Below are 20,977 nucleotides of genomic sequence, written 5' to 3' on the forward strand. Positions count from 1 at the left end.
TTACATGGCCTCACAGGTACTTAGCCAAATTTGACATCAAATGTTAAACTATTCGGTCATCCGGCCTCATCTATTCGGTCATTCAGCCTCAACTATTCGCCCTTCCATGGCCTCACAGATACTTAACTAAATTTGGCATCAAATGCTCAATTATTCGGCCATTCAGCCTCACATGTATTCGGTCATTCGGCCTCAACTCGGCCTACCATTGCCTCATGTATTTAGCCAAATTTAACCTCAAGTGTTCAGCCTCAACTGTTCGACCTCAAAGGAAACTCCATCGGCCTCACCGAAGATCTCCACGACGTCAATTAAACAAGGTCAGTGGCCTATCCAACTCGGCAAACAAAGAGGACATGAAGACAAAAACCAATCGAAGAACTCGTCTTTATCAAGAGTGGTAGATGTATAAACCCTTCGCACAATTAACATCATGCTCGGGCTTGGGGGGCTTGTGTACTGTACATTCTCCTGGACACCACCTAGGCCAACCACCCAGGGCCAATCACCAGGCCAACCACCATGCCGATGATCCAGGCTAATCGTCCGGGCGACCACTAGGCCGACCACCTAGGCCAACTACTCGGCCGATCATCCAGACCGACCATCCAGGTCGACCACCAAACCGAGTGGCCGACCACCCATCAGGCCAACCGACCACTTAGGCCGACCACCAAGGTCGACCACATGGTTTGATTATAAACGATAATGACTCATTAAGCCCCTAAAGCATATTAAGGTGTGATTGAGCCTTCATTAGGCCAACGAAAGGTAAAGGCCATCACGACAAATATAAATAAAGGTCTCAGGTATGACTTTGGGGTCACGATGCACAATATACATGCATTACTTGCTTTGCCAACCGTTGGGTTACATTACTAACACTAGTACAAAATAGGCTTTTTAAGTCTCTCAATTTAAGTCTGTTTTTACAATAACATACTTAATAAATATGCGGTGGTAATTTTGTAAATAAAAATTCATATTTAAGTTTGATAATTTGGTAACAGACTTAAATTTTGATTTTAAATATGTTAAAATACAAACAGGCTTAATTTTTGTATCTATTAAGTTTTTTACCAAACTTAAATTAATTTTTTAAGTCTTTTCAAAATAAAACAAGACTTTAATTTTATGAGTTAAACCTAAATCCATGTTTAACCTAATTTTTCATCACAGAACACACAACACTTCTTCCTCCACTTTCTCTTTCTCCACTTTCTCCCCTCTTATGCCTCCTCCACACCTGCTCACGCCCAACACTTTCATCTTCATGCCAGATCTCTCTGTTTGTGCATCCTAGGGCACACATGTCATAGCTGTCGCCTTGTAGATCTTGTCTCCCCTCCCGCGTTGTTGTCCCTATCGTCGTTCCCGTTGCCTTTGCCGCCTCTCGCGTCACCTTTATCGCTGCTGCCGCCACTGCTTGCTTCTCGCGTCGTCGTTGCTCGCATCGCATTGTCGTTGCTCGCGTCGCCTCTACTCGCGTCGCTGCTCGCATCGTCGCCTGTGTTTTCGCTGTCGTTGCGGCCTCTTGCGTTATTGCTGCCACCGTTGCTGCAAATGCATCGTGTTGTGTCGTCGTCGCTGTACAAATAAAAAAAAGTGGTCTATGTTTGTAAGGATTAAGAATTATGATATTTGTTTTGTTTTTAGGGTTTTAGATTTTAATCATTTGTTATAGTGATTTTTTGGATTAAGAATTTTTAGGGTTTGTTTTTGGAGTGATTATTAATCACTCTAATTTCTTTTCCCTGTTTCTGATTTGTATTATATTATGTAAAGAATGTGATTGGATTAATGGATTCTTGGTGTATTTCTTTGGTTGTGAAGAAGAATTTAATTGAGGGGATGATTGCTTATATTATGTTCTAATTTCATCTTTATTGTGTATGGGAACTTATATAAGAAAGATGAAATTTCTATTGATTAATTGAGGTGCCAATGGAATATAATTGAATTTGAAATTTTGGGTGGAAATTTTAAGTCTGTTGGATAATAACAGACTTCAATTTTAAGTTTGTCGGTCAATAACAAACTTAAAATTTAAGTATGTTGAATCTAAGTTTGTCGTACAACAGACTTAAAAAGCCTAAAATAACATACTTTAAAAGCCTATTTTGTACTAGTGTAACTTGAGCGTCGGAGCGTCTTTGACAGGTGTCCGCCCACATGGTTTGAACAAGGTGGATGGAGAACGGACAACGTAACTTGGAGGAAGGAGGACCCTACATGCCAACTGAAGGACCACTAGGTAGCTCGTCCGACCTTCAAGACAATCTGGAGTGCTTTGAGTACGGGACTTCAACCCGAAACATATATTATTTGAACCAAAAAGAGTTAACACTTTATATAGTGTTAATTATAATCGAAATCTCAATTATCTGTGTACAGTAAAAAACAAATTTTTATAAGAAAAAAAACATAAAATCGTAGTTACCAGTATACTACAACGACTTCATGTCTATCTTGCTAAGTTAAATTATTTATATAAGAACTTTCCAGTGGAACTCTGAACTTCATTATCAAAAGCTTTCTTAATTACAAGTTGTAGTCTAGGTTCTTGATGCCCTTGATAACTAACAGATTAATTATTATGAAAATTGAAATCAGAAATTTTATTTTTTGGCAAATCCTAAGGGTATATGGTAAATCTTCTGGGGATTAGGTTACTAGCATTGTCATAAAAGTAGAAACTATTTACTGAAATGAAATTGTGATACTTCATTACTCTATTGTTTTGCTGATCTGAGATTAGGTGAATTTTGGCAACTGAATTTCAAATGAGTGAATACATTATTATGAACTAATGGTCAGAAACGATATCGAGCAATTGCAAAGTGAAATCAGTATCAGCATGAAACTGTGAGTGAGAGAGTGAATTGAGCTTGTTCTTTATGTTCTGAACCGATTGAAATGTGTTTTGAGATTGAGAGGGTTGGGGAGAGAGTGATCCTAGCCCTGGATTTTGGGCGTTGAAGACTGAGAACAAAGTTGCAACTTGTTCACCACGGTTGAGGAAGAAATGGAACAAGCCCTTGGGGATGACAAAGACGTCACCAGCATTGAGAGTCTTCTGGAAGAGCTGGTTTTGGGTGTTGAGAAACGCAGCCAACAACGTACCTTGGTTCACATACACCATCTCAGTGGCTCTGGGGTGATTGTGGATGTTCACAAGCCCATCCACTTCAATGTCACTTCTACCAATCGCAAGGCCAAGAGTGTTCAGCCCCACAAACTTTGAAGCAGTAACAATTTTAACCAGGGCACCAAAATCGTCCCTGGAACCAGGCTTGCTTAGTTCCTTGCTCTTGAAATCATGGGCACTTGTGTTATCTGGGTTCTCACAGGAGAGGCCATTGATGAATATGGCTTGCTTTTGGGGTTTCGTACTTGTAGGGCAATAGTCCTTCACGTTATCACATTCCGCTAAACAAACATGTGTGTGAGTTATGACTATGAGAAACAGAAGAAAGAAGGAAGAAAGGGATTTTATCTCCATATCTTCCATTGGTTTTTTGCTTAGTCAATGATGTTTAGTCTTCTTCAACATTATATAAATAACATCTATGAGCATCTGTGAGGAAGGTCTTGCGAGAAAAACAAGTTAAGTCATTCTTGGAGTTCACTGCTGGTTTAGCCACTGTGATGCATTGCTTGTAAGAAACATTTTCTTATCTACATCTGGTTGTATTCACTACTACATCAGCAGAATGTGATGGGTTAAGAGTATGAAGTTGTTCATTGATTTATTCAGTTTAAAATGATGAAATTCATATAAATCAAACCTGTCAATTTTAGGTGATGTTTCTATTTATAGCAATTGTTGTCTTGTACCGAATAAGGTTGTGAACATGTGCTGTTTGGAGGAGATCAAACCCTTGCTACACACGGTTCCTTACCCATTATAAATTTATCATAGGTGAAAACTTTAGTTATGTTGTTATACGTACTCTGGTTTTTTAATTTTATTGTAGAAAAATCATACTTTTGACACAATTTTTTTACATTTATACTATTTTTTTTTTCATATATTATAAAAATTGACTTTTTTATAATGATTTTATCCTTGTTAAGTGTATTAAGTAAACGTAATTAATATCATTCTATCGTTACTCTTTATTGTATTAAGGTGCTTGTATACATAGGGCTGGGCAAAATTTACTGATCTGTACTGTACTGTAGTTAACTATACTATATTATACTAAAAATAACTGATCCATTTTTACTAAAACTTAAATATACTATTTTATGGTTCAGTTTTTAAAAACTGAACTTATAAGATTTTCAGTTCAGTTAACTACTAGAACTGTTATCCATCCTCTTTCATTTTCAATTTTTCAATTAATCCCTCTTTCGTTTTCAATTTTTCAATTACTCCTAAAACGTGCCCTAAGCGTTGTCCACCGTGAGCGTGAGAGAGAGTTCCACTGCGACCTAGCTTGCGTTTCAACGTTGCCGTCGAAAGAGAGCTCCAAAGATTACGCGCGGCCGCTGCCACCGTGACCCTGTCGACAAAGGAGAGTTCCACTGCGACCTCTACCTCTCTGTGTTGTGTCTCTACCTGTGCTGCCTGTGCTGCTGTAATTCCCTTCCAAAGTCTCTACTTCCTCCCCTTCCCAATTCTCATATCCTCGTCCTTACTCATGTTCTGTAAAGTAATCCCCTTTCCTTTCTCTCTTTAATTTATACAATTTTTATCTCTTACTTGCAAAAGATTAGAGCTTGAGCATCGTGGGTTAATGGGGTGCCTCATTTGCCTCTTTCTTCAATGCTATATGTATCTCTGAATGTGGGAGTACTTTTTTTTTTGTTCAATTATTCAGTGTTTATTGTTTTCTTAATTATTCTCCATTACTTGGGCTCTATAGGGAAGACTTATTATGAATGTTAGTTAGGTCGTGGAGGCTATGGCAGTTGATTATTGGACTTCTTGTGAGGCTTTAGGTTTTATCTTTATGGCAGTTGTTTATTGTTTCTTTGCAGCAGGGTTTGATTTAGTTTCCTGTCATGACTTGTATCTCGTAGAGTTTGTTATGAGTGATTATGTTGTCTCTATTTGTTTCTTTGCAGTGGTGTTTTTGTGACTCTTTCACATAAATTTGATGTGATTCTTAGTACACTGAATTAGGACTGTCAAATTTAGGAGTTGTTTGAAATATTTTCATTCATTCCTTTTCAAGACATGCTACCTAGTCTCTTTGAAATTTCTTTTGCTGATTCAGTATTAAAAATAACTAGAGTGCGGACATGTGATTAAAATAGTTGAAGAGTAGTTGGACTGGCTCAGAACAAGCTAACCTAAGCATCATCAATAAACACAAGGTTTGAATCGTGATTTGTTTCTATGTGATTTGTTTCTTTAAATTGGTGTTTGGATTAATTTATGTAACTCTTGCATCTAGAGAAGCCTGTTAGGAGAGTTTTTTCACTGGGTTATGTAGTTTTAAATTTATGAATATTTCTTATCCTCTGTGTACTTCGTCTTTTATTTAATTCATGGACAGGTTTTTAGTTTTAAATTCATATATTTTTAGTTTTAAAAGATTAGACCATTAAATCATAGATAGTAATTTGAACTCTTAATTAATGTAGTGAAGTGAATGTCAGAAACGGTAGAAACCCTCACACCAAATACTTCTAGAATGGATCATTTACCTCCTTGTATCGATTCATCGTCAACTGAGAATAGTAAAGGTCGATCAGATGTGTGGGGACATTTTACTAAACAAGAACCTTATTCTGAGAAGAAGGCTAAATGCAATTATTGTGGTGATTTGATTAAATATTCGGGTGGAACAAGCGGGATGAGGAATCATTTTAAGAGATGCAAAGAAAATCCTAATAGAGAAGCATTCAAAAGGCAAAAGCTTTTATCATCAACTACAGAAGTTAGTGTTAGCCCTTCACCAACTATTTCTAAATTTGACCAAAATGCATCTCGAATGAAGTTGGTGAAGATGTTTGTGAAGTCCGAGCTTCCTTTTCGATTTGTGGAAAATGAGGACTTCCGTGACTTTGTATGGTCCTTGCAACCACGATTTGAAGTCCCATCCCGTACTACATTGAGGCGTGAAATGTGGGAACTCTATGAAGAGGAAAAAGCAAAGTTGAAAATGTTTCTGTCAAAGCAGTGTGAGAGGGTTTGTTTAACTACAGACACATGGACTTCAATCCAAAACCTAAATTACATGAGTTTAACAGCTCACTTTATTGATAATGATTGGAAACTTCAAAAGAAAATTTTGAACTTTTCTCAAACAACGGGACATTCAGGGGAGCTCATTGCTAAACATGTTGAGGCTTGTTTGAATAATTGGGAGTTGAAGCGAGTCCTTAGTATCACTGTGGATAATGCTACGGCAAATGATGTTGGGGTCCAGTACCTCAAAAGAAAGATGTTATCATGGAATTGTCTTGTATTAAAGGGAGAATATGTTCATATGCGTTGCTGTGCTCATATATTGAGTTTGATTGTGAAGGAGGGCTTAAAAGAGATCAAAGATTCGATTTCAAAAATCCGAAGTGCAGTTAAATATGTAAAATCTTCTCCCGCTAGATTTGCTAGATTCAAGGCATGTGTTGAACAAGAGGGAATTTCTTATAAAGGTATTGTTTGTCTTGATGTTGAAACCAGGTGGAATTCAACTTACTTAATGTTAGAGGCAAGCTTGAAGTACAAAGATGCCTTTGTCTTGCTAGATATGCAAGATAAGAAATTTGGTATTGAAATGGCCAAAAGTAATGGTGGTGTGCCATTAGAAGAGGATTGGGAATATGCGAGATCTATTCTACCATTTTTAAAGATGTTTTATGACTCTACCCTACGCATTTCTGGTTCTTCTTATGTCACCAGTCATATGTATATGAAGGAGGTGTTTGGAATTGGTAAAAGAATTCGACAATATTCTGATAGTAGTGATGTGAGCATAAAATTGATGGCAATGAGGATGAAGGGCAAGTATGAAAAATATTGGGGAAATCCTAATGGAATTAATATTTTATTATTGATTGCTGTTGTGCTTGACCCTAGGAGTAAGTTGGATTTTGTTAATTACTTCATTGACTACCTATTTGAATCTAGTATGGCTAGTGGATTGAAATTAAAATTATTGTCATCCTTAAAATCACTATATGAACAATATCAAGGTATTGAGGAAGGTTCTCAAAGTAGCCAACAAGAATCTCAACTAGATGATGATGATGATGATCCTCATGGCATGAGTTTCTACCTAAGAGCTACAGGACGTAGATTTGATTACATATCAGAGCTTGATAAATATTTGCGAGAGGATCCTGAACCTTATATAAAGTCAGTTGAGTTTGATATTTTACATTGGTGGAAAGTCAACTCAACCAGATTTCCTATCCTTGCGAACATGGCTCGAGAGGTGTTAGCCATTCCTATCTTTACCGTAGCATCAGAGTGTGCATTCAGTACAGGAGGAAGAGTGGTTAGTCCTTATCGTAGTTGCCTAACGCCTAAAATAGTGGAAGTGCTTGTTTGTACACAAGATTGGTTAAAAGGAACACCTTTCTCAATACTTTTTGATGAGGATCCTAAAGAACTTGATAAATTTGAGCAAGGTGAGATTATATGACAAACTTATATACTTTTTAATTTATATTTTAAGTGTTCAAAAATTATGAAATATTTTATTTTATTTTTGTAGAGATAACCTCTCAAGATGAAGTGGGACCTTCAAGTGCTGCTATTAATTTGGATGATTGAAGCTTTGCCACAATTTGTTAGTTATCTATTTTTATTTACAAATGCTGTTATTTAATTTACAAGTAAATATATTTGTATGTCCAGTGATAAGCTTTAATCATTTCCAGAATTCACTAGCAATACGCATGGGTCATATTTACTTGTAAATGCGAATTTTTCAATTTCTTAATCTGGACATTGCTGGCTATAACTTTTTTATCCTTGGTTCTTCACATCATCTTTACTTAGAAAATTGGGAATTCGAATATCTTGTGCATATGAATATATCAGATACGATTGCTATTGATGTTAAAGGTTTTTGTTTTGTGCAGTTTTTGCTTTTGAGCTTTAATTCTTCCTTTCTTGTTTTTGGATTTATAACCCCCAACGTTTAGAACCTAGTTTTCTCATGTTCCAATCATTTTGAATATATCAGACTTACTTGAACTTGTTTAAAGGGAAATAAATGGGAGATATTAACATTTGGAGTGTCTTGTGTTCTTTTATTGAGGTTAATCAGGTTATATTAATATGTTACAGTCTGTTAATTCCATATTTTAGTGTCTTTTTTGAGTTATGGTAATTCCAGGCTAAGTTAAGGTGTTATAATTCAAAGACCAAAATGATGGTTTTCTTTTAAAGTTGTATGGAGATGTCTGTTGTGTGACAGCATATCAAGTCTGCTTGATTCTTTAGACAATGTGATGATTATTTACATCAAGTCTATGGTTGAAGATGATGACAAGGAAGTGGTTGCTCAAGCATGCACTAGTCTGGCTGATATCATCATAGATTATGGTTTTGCAACTCTTGAGCCTTGTAAGCATATAATTATTTTACCAATTTGTAAGAGTCATTTTGCTGGTGAACTGATGGTAATGTTGAGATTTCTATACTTGCAGACTTGACACAGCTTGTTGATGCAACTTCATTGTTGCCTCGGGAGCATTCTGCTTGGCAATAGAGTCAGACACTGAAATCTCGGACTGCTTTGTCTTTTGAGAAAGATGATCTGCGTCAGAAGAATGTCTCTTATGCCATCATCATCATACCATATCTTCTGAATACTAGTTTTGAAACTGATTGCCTATTACAGATATATCTTTCTTGTTTTGACACGTTATCTTTCCAAACATTTTTTAACGTCTCTAGTTTTCTAAAGGCTAGGAATTGGCATAGCTTACTAGAATACTAGTTTAAAGTGAATGCATATATAGATTGATGTTAGTAATCACATATCAAACTTACTATTTATTTGTGCAGGGATTTAATGTTATGTTAGTATTGTTTGTCTTGATCTTAGTATTGATTGATACTGGTGTGTAGGTTTCTTGTTTTTGAAGCAGATTAGAAAATTAGCCAAGGCCCTACTTATTGCAGCAGGGAATTTTGCTCAATTTCCTGTTTATTGGACTTGAGCAATTGAATTTGTTGTCCACTTCCCAATTGAAAGGTCCATATATAGTTAATAGTTCAGTTCAGTTTAAAATTAGTATAGTTAGTAGTTCAGTTCAGTTTAAAATTAGTATAGTTAGTAGTTCAGTTCAGTTTATATTGTAGTTCAGTACAATTTAGTACAGTACAGTTCAGTACAGTTTGATAAAACAAAAAACAGTTCAGTTCAGTTTGTTTGAACTGTTTTACAGTTCAGTTCAGTTTAGACAAATTAGTTTTTAGTTCAGTACAGTTTTTAGTAGTGCAGTGCAGTTCAGTTCCATTTGCCCAGCCCTATGTATACATAATAATATCAATTTGTTTTTTATCGTGAGGTTTTTATAATAAATTACGTAAATAGACAAAATTAAAAAATATTACCAGTTATAAATAAGTCAAGTATGAAATGACAATTTTATACAGAGAAATTATGTATCTTCAAAACGAGTTTGCAAAAGTGAATATGACAAAGTTATTTATATTTTTGACTTATCAGAAGTCATAAGGGATTTAGTGACTTTATTACATAAGTCTTCATGGTTGTATATAACTTTCAATTTAATGTTTTTGGAATTAGAATATGTAGTAAAAGAAAAGATGAGGATGTGCAGTTGGATCTAGAATTTATGAGGAAAGAAGCACGTGATGAGGATGAGCATGTAAGAATTGTGGGAGTGAGGAGACATTATAGCTATGACTGAGATGAAGTGGAAGCAAAATTAGGAGGGTGTCGGATAGAAACCACATGAATAAGTAATGAAATAAGAAGAAAAGAGAATAAAGAAAGAATCATTGTACTGTTTCATTGAAATCAAGGGAAATATAAAAGGAATAAACTTACTATCCAGAGCTACGCTCCTCAAGATACCTAAAAGGTACTTTCCACTATTGATTTTGCCAAAAAATAGAATGTCCACACACACACTCTTATGACACTATAAAGACAAAAACATAAACCTCACAAAGGGAAATCTTTTAAGATCCTCCAATTTTTCTCTCCGTAACTAATCTACTACTAATTTGTGTCCATCTAGCCCCCTTACTTTTTCTCCTAACATAAACTTGTCCCTATTTCTTGTGTTCCTTTGCTTCTTAGTCCAACATATTTTCTGTCCCCACAAATATTTGGCTTGTATCAATAGAGCCCTCTTGAAAGATAGTATTGTCCTCAAAACTAAGGGTTGGAAATTGGGCCTTCATTCTACTGTTTTTCCTAGCTAATGCACCAGCCATTGGTTAACCATTTCCCCCTCCCTGAAGATGCTTCGAGTAGCCAACACATTCTAGGGTAGCAACATATTTGATTGGTCCTCTTCTAGCCCTGTTGACAGTCCTTATGCTGTTTTATACTCCCCAATGGCCTTCTCAAGCAAAGAAACATGAAACACAGGGTGTATTTTCGGATTTTGTGGTAATTGCAACTGATAAGCTACTTCTCCAACCCTTTCAATGACTTCAAAAGGTCTGTAGTACCTTGCTCTAAGCTTAGGACTGATGCGAGATATAACAGAGTGTTGCTTGTGAGGTTTCAGTTTAAGAAACACCATGTCCCCTATCTCAAAACTTCTCTCCTGTCGGTGTTTGTTCACTTGTGTCTTCATACGATCCTGGGAACGCACCAAAATTCCTTTTAACTGACGAATGGCTTTATCTCTGTCAATTAGTTCACGCTGAAACACCTCTACTTTCACCTCTCCTCTTAATTGTTGGAGGAGGCCTCCCATAAACTGCCTCAAAGGATGTAATCCTTATAGATTCATGGTAAGTGGTGTTAAACCACAATTCTGCCCATGACAACCAATTAATCCACACTTTCAATTGATCAATGATGAAACAACGAAGGTATGTCTCCAAGCATCGATTGGTCACTTCCGTTTGACCATCTGTATGTGGGTGATACGCCGAACTCATCCTTAACTTAGTCCCCTACAACCTGAAAAATTCCCTCAAAAACGCAGTTATAAACGTCGAGTCTCTATCACTTACCACTGACTTAGGTACCCCATGTAAACAAACCACGTCTTTGATAAAAATCTCTGCAATACTCTTAGCAATATATGGATATGTTTTACAGGAATGAAATTTATATTTTGTAAGTTTGTCAACCACCACCAATATAGTATCAAAACCCTTTGATTTTGGCAATCTTGTAATAAAGTCTAAGCTTATGTCCTCCCATACCTATTCCGGAATTGGCATCGGCTGTAATAATCTTCCTGGAGCAGTAGTTACATATTTCTGACGTTGACATGTGTCACACTCTTGAACAAATTTCATGAAATCGCCCTTCATTCCTTTCGAGTATAAGTTCATTGTAGCCCTCCTATAGGTTCGGTAGAAGCCAAAATGTCCTGATTGGGGAGACACATGAAATTCTTTACAATTCGGGGATCCAAGGTGATTGAGACGAAATAACTAACCTGCCTTTATACTGGAATACACCTTGTTCATAACTGAACCAGGAATACTTATCCTCAACTCTTCCCTCTTTCAATGCTGTAATGATCTCCAACAACTCCCCATCCTTATGCACCTCATCAATTATCGCAAGATAATCCATCCAAATTGGCATAGTGACAACTTTTCTTAACTCTATAGCATCCTTACTTCGAGACAAGCATCATCACCTTTGTTTTCACAACCCAGCTTATAAACTATTTCGAAGTTATACCCCAATAATTTTTCCATCCAATTTTGTTGGCTCCCCGTTGTGATGCGCTGCTGCAAAAGTTGTTTGAGGCTTCTTTGATCAGAAAATACCTTAAATTTTCACCCAAGCAAATATGGCATCAAATGTTGGATGGATAGAGCTACAACCATCAACTTTTTCTCATACACTGACTTGGAAAGATTCTTGGGGCTTAAAGCCTTGTTGTAGTAAGTGATAGGTTCTCTACCCTGCATCAAAATGGCCCAAACACTAGTAACTAATGCATCACACTCAAGTTCAAATTCCTTCTCAAAGTTAGGCAAACACAAACACGGAGCAGTTGTTATCAATATCTTCAACTCATCAAAAGCTTTTTGGGTATCTTCATTTCAACTAAAATTATCTTTCTTAGTTATTTCAGTTAAGAGGCACACAATTTTTTCGTAATTCTGCACAAATTTCCTGTAATAACCTATGAGGCCTAAGAAGCCCCTCACCCCTTTGACATTCTTCGGCACAGGTCAATCGGTAACACTTCTTACCTATTCAAGATCTACAGAAACTCTTGTCTCTGATATCACATGACCTAGGTAGTTAATATTGCTCCTCCCAAAATAAAACAGTTGTCTTTATTTGCAAATAAAACATTCTCCCTTAATAGTGGTAGTACCTTAGTGAGATTTGTAAGATGCTCTTCCCAATCTTTTCCATAGATCATTATGTCATCGAAAAACTTCATTCATTAGAGCTTGAACTGTTGATGGAGCATTCATGAGTCTGAAGGGCATTACCAGATGTCAATACCAAATTTCGTCCTGATTGACCTTTTGGACTTTACTGTAGTCTATTATACTATTTACTTATTTTATTTCTATTTCATATTTTCGTTTTTATCTTTTATTTATTTATTGTTATTTATTTATTTATTTCTTTTCTTATTATTATTATTATTATCTTTGTGTTATCCTAGTTTTATTTACATATATTATCTTATTTTTCTCCATATACATGTATATACATTTTTCTTACATTTTTATTATTTTATTTTCTATTGTTATTTTATCTTATTTTTTAAACTTATTTTGCTTAATATAATATGAAAAAAAAAAAAAAAAAAAAGAGAAGTTGAGAAAAGAGAGAATGTTTTCGGGTTGGGGGACAAGAAAAGAGCAGTACGCGTGTTGGAGGGGGAGGGGCAGAAAACCGTTTCTGCAGGACGCGGGGTGATGGCAGAGGCGCGATTTGGGTGTACGGTTTTGGTACAGAGAATGGCACAAAAGACAAAGACAGAGAGAATTGCAAAAGCACGGGGGGGAGAATCGCAAAAACGCAGAGAGAGTAGAGAGAAGGAGAATTCTGGTTGGGACAGAAAAGCAAGGAGCAAATATACACACAGCGGGGGTTGTTTGGGGGCATCCATCATCTTCGATCATTGGTGGAGAGCTCCAGGGGACCTTCAACTTCACTGGATAATCATCCATTGCCGAGAAGGAGACATTGGCACCTGCAAAGAGAAACAAGAGACACCATTCAACAAGGAAAGGGAAGAAGAAGCCAGTCAAAAGGGAAAGGAGAGATTCATTGGAGGCGCAAGGTTGGCAGTAGCAATCGGATCTTCAAGAGGTAAGTGATGCCTCGCACTCCATGTTCTCCCATGAATATACCTCTGTTAAGTTGTTGTTAAATTAGCATATGATTGTGTCATGGTTATTTGTATGCGGGCCATTGTTACCAAACACCATCGTCACCCTCCCCACATTCACTGAATCATCATCCATCATAACCTCATGACCACGGTCCATCATCTTCATCCCTTTCCTCTTCATTTTCATCTCCAACGCCTGATACCACACGACCAAACCTCAATATTGGATCCCCCTCCCCGAATCATCAACCATATTCACTTCAACCATATTCATTTGCCACAACCATCACATACAACCACATACTCCTTCATCTTCAGAAATTCAACTCAAGCAGAGACCCCAACCCATACACCATTATCACGGAACCTCCATCCCAACTCACGCATAACACCACCATCCTCAACCTGCATTGCACAAAGCCACAGCCAAGAACAGTGACCAATCTCCGACACCCATCATCCACATTCACCCACCGCCACAAGCCATACTTATACCACGGGGACACCTAACATCTTCATCCTTATACCACCTCCAGCATCATCATCTCTAACACTACTACCAACACCCCACGGCCAACCCACCATTTTCATCCCTTACCTTCTTCATTTTCAACACCTCATCTCCATCTTCAACCATAATCCACTCCCAACGTCCCTTTTCTTCCTCTCACCACTTTCATCTCCAGCACCACTTCCAGCATCATCACTCTCATCTCCCCAACATCTCCGACGCCACCTCCAACAAGCTTAACCCAACCAACACATAAGGCAGAACAAATCCAGCATTCACCCCTCACATTCAGATGTACACAACACACACTCGTAATTTTCAAATTAATCAGTAAATCAATAAAAAAAAAGAGATAAAAATTAGGGGAAGAAGAGAGGGAAATGTGGTTTTGCGGGGACGATTAGCAGCCGAGAAAGCCCTCGAACGGAGAGGGAGGAAAGTGACACTGGTGGCGCCGGTGAAGAAGCGCGCTCCAGGTAGAGGCGACGGTGGCCGGCTCTGGCAGAGGCGGCGGCAGGAGGTGCCCAAGGTGGAAGAGCCTCAACCCTAGGTTAGTGTGAGAGAGAAGGGGAGAGAACGCCGTGGTTCCGGTGGTGCTTGGGGTCGCCGCCGACGCCGAGACGGGTGGAAGGTGGTGGCGCGGTGGCTGGTTGGAAGAAGTAATGGCGCAGGTGTTCAAGGGAGGCAATCCCAGCCCTAGCTTTTCCTGGTCAGAGAGAGAAAGAGACCTGGGTCTCGATGGAGGGAAGCAGCATTGAGTGTAGAGTCAGAGAACCCCTAGGGGAATTCTAGGGTAGAAACCACCCGGGTGGGCCAAGCCCATAATAAACGCACGTTTTCGGCCTTTTTCGAACGTTCGTCATCTACCCCCTCTCCGAACGTCCGTCCGTCAACTTCTTGGACGGACCGTTTGGGTGACCATCTCCCCAACGAACGCTCGTCCCCCAACGAGCGTTCGTCATTCAGCCTCTTTTTCCCAGCGTCCGTTCGCCAATTCATCAACGAACGCTCGTCCCAACGAGCGTTCGTCATTTAACCCGTTTCCCAGTGTCCGTTCGCCAATTCATCAACGAACGCTCGTCTCCAACGAGCGTTCGTCATTCAGCCCGTTTCCCAGCGTCCGTCCGCCAATTCTCCAACTAACGCTCGTCCCCTGACGAGCGTTCGTCATTCAGCCCGTCCCCCAACGAGCGCTCGTCATTCAGCCCGTTTCCCAGCTTCGCTCACCAGTTCCCCAACGAACGCTCGTCCCCAACGAGCGCTCGTCATTGAGCCCGTTTCCCAGCGTCCGTTCAACAATCGCCCAATGAACGCTCGTCCCAACGAACGCTCGTCCCCAACGAGCGTTCGTCACTCAACCTCCTTTCCCAATGAACGCTCGTCATCTACCCTCCTGTACTCAACGTACGTTCGTCATATCACCCACGAACGCTCGTCATCCAGGCTATTTTTCTCAACGTACGTTCGTTAACTCTCCCCAACGGACGCTCGTCATCCAGGCTCCTTTACTCAACATACGTTCGTCATATCACCCAGGAACGCTCGTCGTCCAGGCTATTTTTCTCAGCGTCCGTTCATAATTCCCCCAACGCTCGTTATTTCTCCTCATTCTCAACGTCCGTTTATGATCCACCCAACGCTCGTTATTTTTATTTTGTTTGTTTTTCTTATTTTATTTTATTCTATTTCATTTATTCTTGTCTATCTTATTCCATTTGACCTATTTATTTCTTTTATTTTTATTTTTATTTTTATTTATTATTTTATTTTGTTCTATCTACTTTACTTATCCTAAAATATATATTTAATAATGCAATATTTACAATTTAAATAAAGGAATTTATGAAAATACGTTTTAAAGGTTTAGGCACATGTGTGATCGCACGCATCGTCCTTGTGCTGAAAATCTTTTCTCTTAATTAAAATTACAAAAAAATACGTTTTAAAGGTTTAGGCACATGTGTGATCGCACGCATCGTCCTTGTGCTAAAAACCTTTTCCCTTTCTTAATTAAAATTACAAAAAATATGTTTTAAAGGTTTTGGCGCATGTGTGATCGCACGCATCGTCCTTGCGCTGAAAACCTTTTATCTTTCTTAATTAAAATTACAAAAAATATGTCTTAAAGGTTTTGGCACATGTGTGATCGCACGCATCGTCCTTGTGCTGAAAACCTTTTATCTTTCTTAATTAAAATTACAAAAATATGTTTTAAAGGTTTAGGCACATGTGTGATCGCACGCATCGTCCTTGTGCTAAAAACCTTTTCTTTTCCTTAAGTAAAATTAACCAAAAAAATATGTTTTAAAGGTTTATGCACATGTGTGATCGCACGCATCGTCCTTGTGCTAACAACCTTTTCTCTTTCTTAAACAAAATACCAAAAAAAAGGGGTATGAAATCTTCAAAAAAACCCGAAAACATCAACAATTTTAAACAACAAATAGTCTTGCTACCCAGAACTACGTGATCCTTGATTCTCCATCAAAAGTGGAGATACGTAGGAGCAAGGCTAGTCCTTGTCAGGTTCACTTCCCCAAAAATCCAAATTTATCCATAATCATTTTCCAAACAAAATTTTCTAAACAATTTTCAAACAAATTTTCAAGCAGTTTTCTAAAAGAACTACGTAACCCTGATTTCTCATTTTGAATGAGAATACGTAGGAGCAAGGTCAATCCTTGTCGGGCCCAAAAAACTAAAGAATATGTTTTGTTTATTTTAGAATTTTATTTTAGGGGATAGTTAAACATTTTGAAAATCACATCATATTCGTGCATTTAGTTAAAGGTACTGCCTTAGGGCAGGCGTTGTGGGGTGCTAACACCTTCCCCACGCGTAACCGACTCCCGAACCCAATCTTTGGTTTTCGTGGACCGTGCTTTATCGTTTTATGGTTTTTCCGTAGTTTTCCAGAATAAACTATGGTGGCGACTCCAAAATCTCTTTCCAAAAATCCGAGTTCCATTTTTTGGATCGTCGTCCCGTCGCGATTCCGGTTGCGACAGATGGCGACTCCGCTGGGGACCGCCGAGAGTCAGGCCATTTAATTAGATGCGCGAATTTGACATGATTTTTCTTTGTGTTTTTCTTCCCCTGTTTTTTTTTTTTCTTTTCTTTTTTTGTGTTTGATAGTTGGAATAACTACATGTGAATTGTTGAATATGGAACCCTAGGGTAGAAAACATGTTTATATCTGCCTGGGAATTTTTTCTGGTTGTTTTGCAGGTGAGGGTTTGGGTATGCATTGCATTCTCCCTTCACACACACACTTTGTGCATATCATGAGTGGGGCCCTATACCCGGGTCTGAGCGCAACTTAGAATTAGAGGAGTTGTGTAGCGGTGTCATTCTGGGATGTACTTCCTGTCTGGCTATCGTGAGAACTCCAGCTAGAGTTTGTTCTCTTCACTTGTGTCCCCTCATCTAGTTGATTACTCGACTGTTGTGGAGATGCTATGAAGGGGGCCATAGCTCTAGTGACCATTGACCTCTAGGTTCAGGAGACCATCCTTGTGAGATTGCATATACTTGACCTCGAATCCAAGCCATTGAACCTTTATTAGGGCACAAAGGGAGAAACGTGTATTCTTGTAATCCTCACGCTGTTCGTTCTCTTTCGAAAATTATGTTATTGCATTTTCATACCATGCATGCATTTGATTCATCGTGTTGTTTTATTATCATGCATCATATTCATGCATCATTTAGTAACATGTTGGTTTTAGGGGAAATCACAGGTATACACTTGACTTCACACGAGATGGATGTTGACACCAGATCTGATGCTACACTGCATACCAACTCCGCCATTTTAAGAAAGAAGTCTAGCCTAAGGACACATGTTGGAAATTTGACCGGGTTGATAAATTTAGGCCGAAGACTCAAGACCATACAGAGAGAAGCCTTCGGGAGGAAATATGGGAATTTGTTGAGTTTAATGGAGGTGAAAGTACAGTTGCCCGCTATTACAGCTCTAGCTCAGTATTATGATTCTCCCCTGAGATGTTTTACCTTCCAGGACTTCCAGCTGGCGCCAACTGTAGAAGAATTTGAGCATATTCTGGGCTTGCCATTAGAGGGTACCAAGCCATATCAGCACTTGGAGCATCATGCCTCTGTTTCTACCCTTGCTGTTATAATGAAATTACAGCCCAATGAATTGGAGAACCGGTTGATAACGAGACATCAAATTCGAGGGCTGACACAAGGTTACCTTGAACAATATTTGCACGACCTGGGCGATAGGGAAGAATGGGAGACCTTCATGGATGTACTAGCCCTCACTGTGTTTGGCATTGTCTTGTTTCCCAAGCTGGAAGACTTTGTAGATTACACTGCTATTGATGTCTTCGTGGCAAAAAAGACGAGATCAGAAAACCCCGTAACAGCAGTCCTCGCAGATGTGTATGGGACTATGAGTTTTTGCCAGGAGAGAAAAGGGAAGAGGATTCTTTGTTGTTTGCCGGCGTTATATGCGTGGATGACGGCACGAGTATTTAAGGGGGTAGTCGATGTTAGAAGTTCACCTGAGAATCTGTCGCATCAAGGAGGTAATGGGTGGGCTCTTTTCTTTGCCGGTTTGAGAGAGGGAAACGTAAAATGGCGCCTTCCTTGGCTTGAGACTAAACCATCTATCCATCATTGTGGCAACTTCCCTAACATACCTCTCATAGGCGCTAGGTATTGTATTAACTACAACCCTATTTTGGTCCAAAGACAGTTCGGATATCCTATGAAGGGAGCGCCTTCACCAGATTATCTCACAGCCTTCTTCATCTACTATGAGGACGGACATTGTACTGAAATGTTGAGGAGAGTCAGAAGTGCCTGGGAAAATGTGGTGCGAGCAGAGAAGGACCTGAGGAGTGGAGTGATGGATAGCAGGGTTAGTTACCATACCTGGATTCTGGGGAGGGTAAGAGAAGTCAAGTTGCCTTTTAAGCCCATCAATGATCAATCAGCAAGTGAAGAAACATCCCTAGCCCCAGAAAGTGAAGAGGTGAAACAGCTGAAGGTTGAGGTGGAGAAATTGAGGGTGAGGAATGCTAGGTTGGAAAATGAATTACAGAAAGATCGCAATGATTTTGTGGATATGAGGAATGATAACGAAGAAAAGTCACGGGCTTATGAAAACATTGTCAAAAGCCAGAAGGCAGAGAGAGATTATACATTCCGAGTAAAACAGGATCTTGCGGCCGCAAGTAAGGAGTTATCCATGAGGGTGAATGAGAAGAATGTGGCTCTAGAAGAGGGCAGACAGTGGAAACAACTCTATGAAGAAGCCAAGAGGGATAAGAGGGAAGCCCTAAAAAGACTAAGGGAAGCGCAAGTCCAAGTACAAGAATCGGGGCATCAAATGAAGGAAATGGCTACATCATTTGAAGCGGAGTTGAATCAGGAGCGCTGGAAGCTGGCAGAGGCTGAAGGGGAATATCGAGCCATGTTAAAGCAGATGGAGGATTACATCGAGGGGCAGGAGGAGCGATGGAGGACGATGGAATTTGAAGAAAGGCATCAGGTCTTGATAAAGCGAATGAAAGAGCACATCGCAGAGCAAGAAACGGCCGTAAAGCATTGGAAGGAAAGCTTCTCTCAGTTGGCTGCTTTGGCAAATGGGGCAATTGAAGACATCCCCAGAATGGTGTCGGAAGCTGAAGCGAGTACCCACTTTTATAGCCCACCAGTAGAGATAGAGCTTTTTATTAATCACTGTAAACAGTTGATAGACGAGATGAAATCCCTCATCACTCGGGATAGGAATTGATGTATTTTGAGATCTTTATGATTTGTGTCCTGTAAGAAATGTAATGAACTTGTTTCCCTTTAAATGAAAGGTGTGGGATGTTGTTTAGCATCCGCTTGTGTTAATTTCCATCAGTGATGTCATTACAATCTTGTGATTTCCCTCTATTACTAGCATGCATCATCTTTTCTTTTGTTCAGCATGTTTCATTTCCATCTAATTAATTAAAATAATAAAACAGTACGCGTGAGAAAAAACGACGACCAGATTTCCACGACACCCCTACCGGACCCGGGCAAACTCAAAAGCCATGGCAAGCTGGGAGGAGTCACAAGAGTCTCTCAAAACGGATGTTGGCCAGTTGAAGGACCAGATCGGCCAGATCTTGGCGACGCTTGAATCCATGAAGACTGCTGGAGAGTCTTCATCTACGCATGTTGGGGGGAATGCTCACCCTTATCCCCCAATGTTCAATGCTGCGAGCCACTCTGTTCCTTTCCCACCGTATGGTTTACCTCCGGGTTACACCCCTCCTGTAGGAGAGTACTCAGAAGTTGAGCACGCTTCATTCTCGTTTCCCGCGACTGTCAATATACCACCAATCGGCACTCAGGGACCTGTCTTAGTGTCGGCTCCCATGGTGGGCACGGGAATGAATGAGACCAACACCACTGATGGAATTCGGGTGACCCCAGTACCGCCTGTGGTTGCTAGGGAGGTTTTTTCAGCCGAAGCTGCACCACACGCCACGGTGGTTGGGGGATTCGGTAGCCTCGTTGGAGCTACGGGTAGGTTGGAAAGTCTGGAGGCGAGGTTGAGAGCTGTTGAAGGAGTTGAGAGCTACGGGTTTGGAGATGCGGCCCGATTGAGTTTGGTTCCGGGCTTGAAAATCCCGCCTAAGTTCAAGGCGCCGGAGTTTGAAAAATATAGGGGTAACACTTGCCCTAAAAGCCATGTGACCATGTACTGCAGAAAGATGGCTGCGTATGCTCATGATGAGCAGCTACTCATCCACGTTTTCCAGGAAAGTTTGGCTGGGGTGGCATTGAACTGGTACACCCACCTGGAGCCATACCGAATTCGTTGTTGGGCGGATCTAGCTGACGCCTTCGTAAAACAATATGTATACAATACTCATGTTGCTCCGGACCGTCTGCAGTTGCAGAATATGACAAAAAAGGACAATGAAACTTTCAAAGAGTACGCCCAGCGATGGAGAGAGTTGGCTGCTCAAGTTGAGCCGCCGTTGTTTGATAAGGAGATGGTGTCGATGTTCGTAA

At 39.6% G+C, this 20,977-nt stretch overlaps 1 pseudogene; it reads right to left on the bottom strand.

Moving 5' to 3' along the window:
- Positions 1-2,400: 2,400 nt before the first annotated feature.
- Positions 2,401-3,515, bottom strand: LOC148203636 (germin-like protein subfamily 3 member 4 pseudogene; annotated as a pseudogene).
- Positions 3,516-20,977: the final 17,462 nt, after the last annotated feature.

Source organism: Vigna umbellata, chromosome 2 (genome assembly GCF_029865625.1).
Source record: "Vigna umbellata cultivar VRB3 chromosome 2, Vumbellata_1.0, whole genome shotgun sequence".
In the NCBI taxonomy this organism is placed as follows: Eukaryota; Viridiplantae; Streptophyta; class Magnoliopsida; order Fabales; family Fabaceae; genus Vigna; species Vigna umbellata.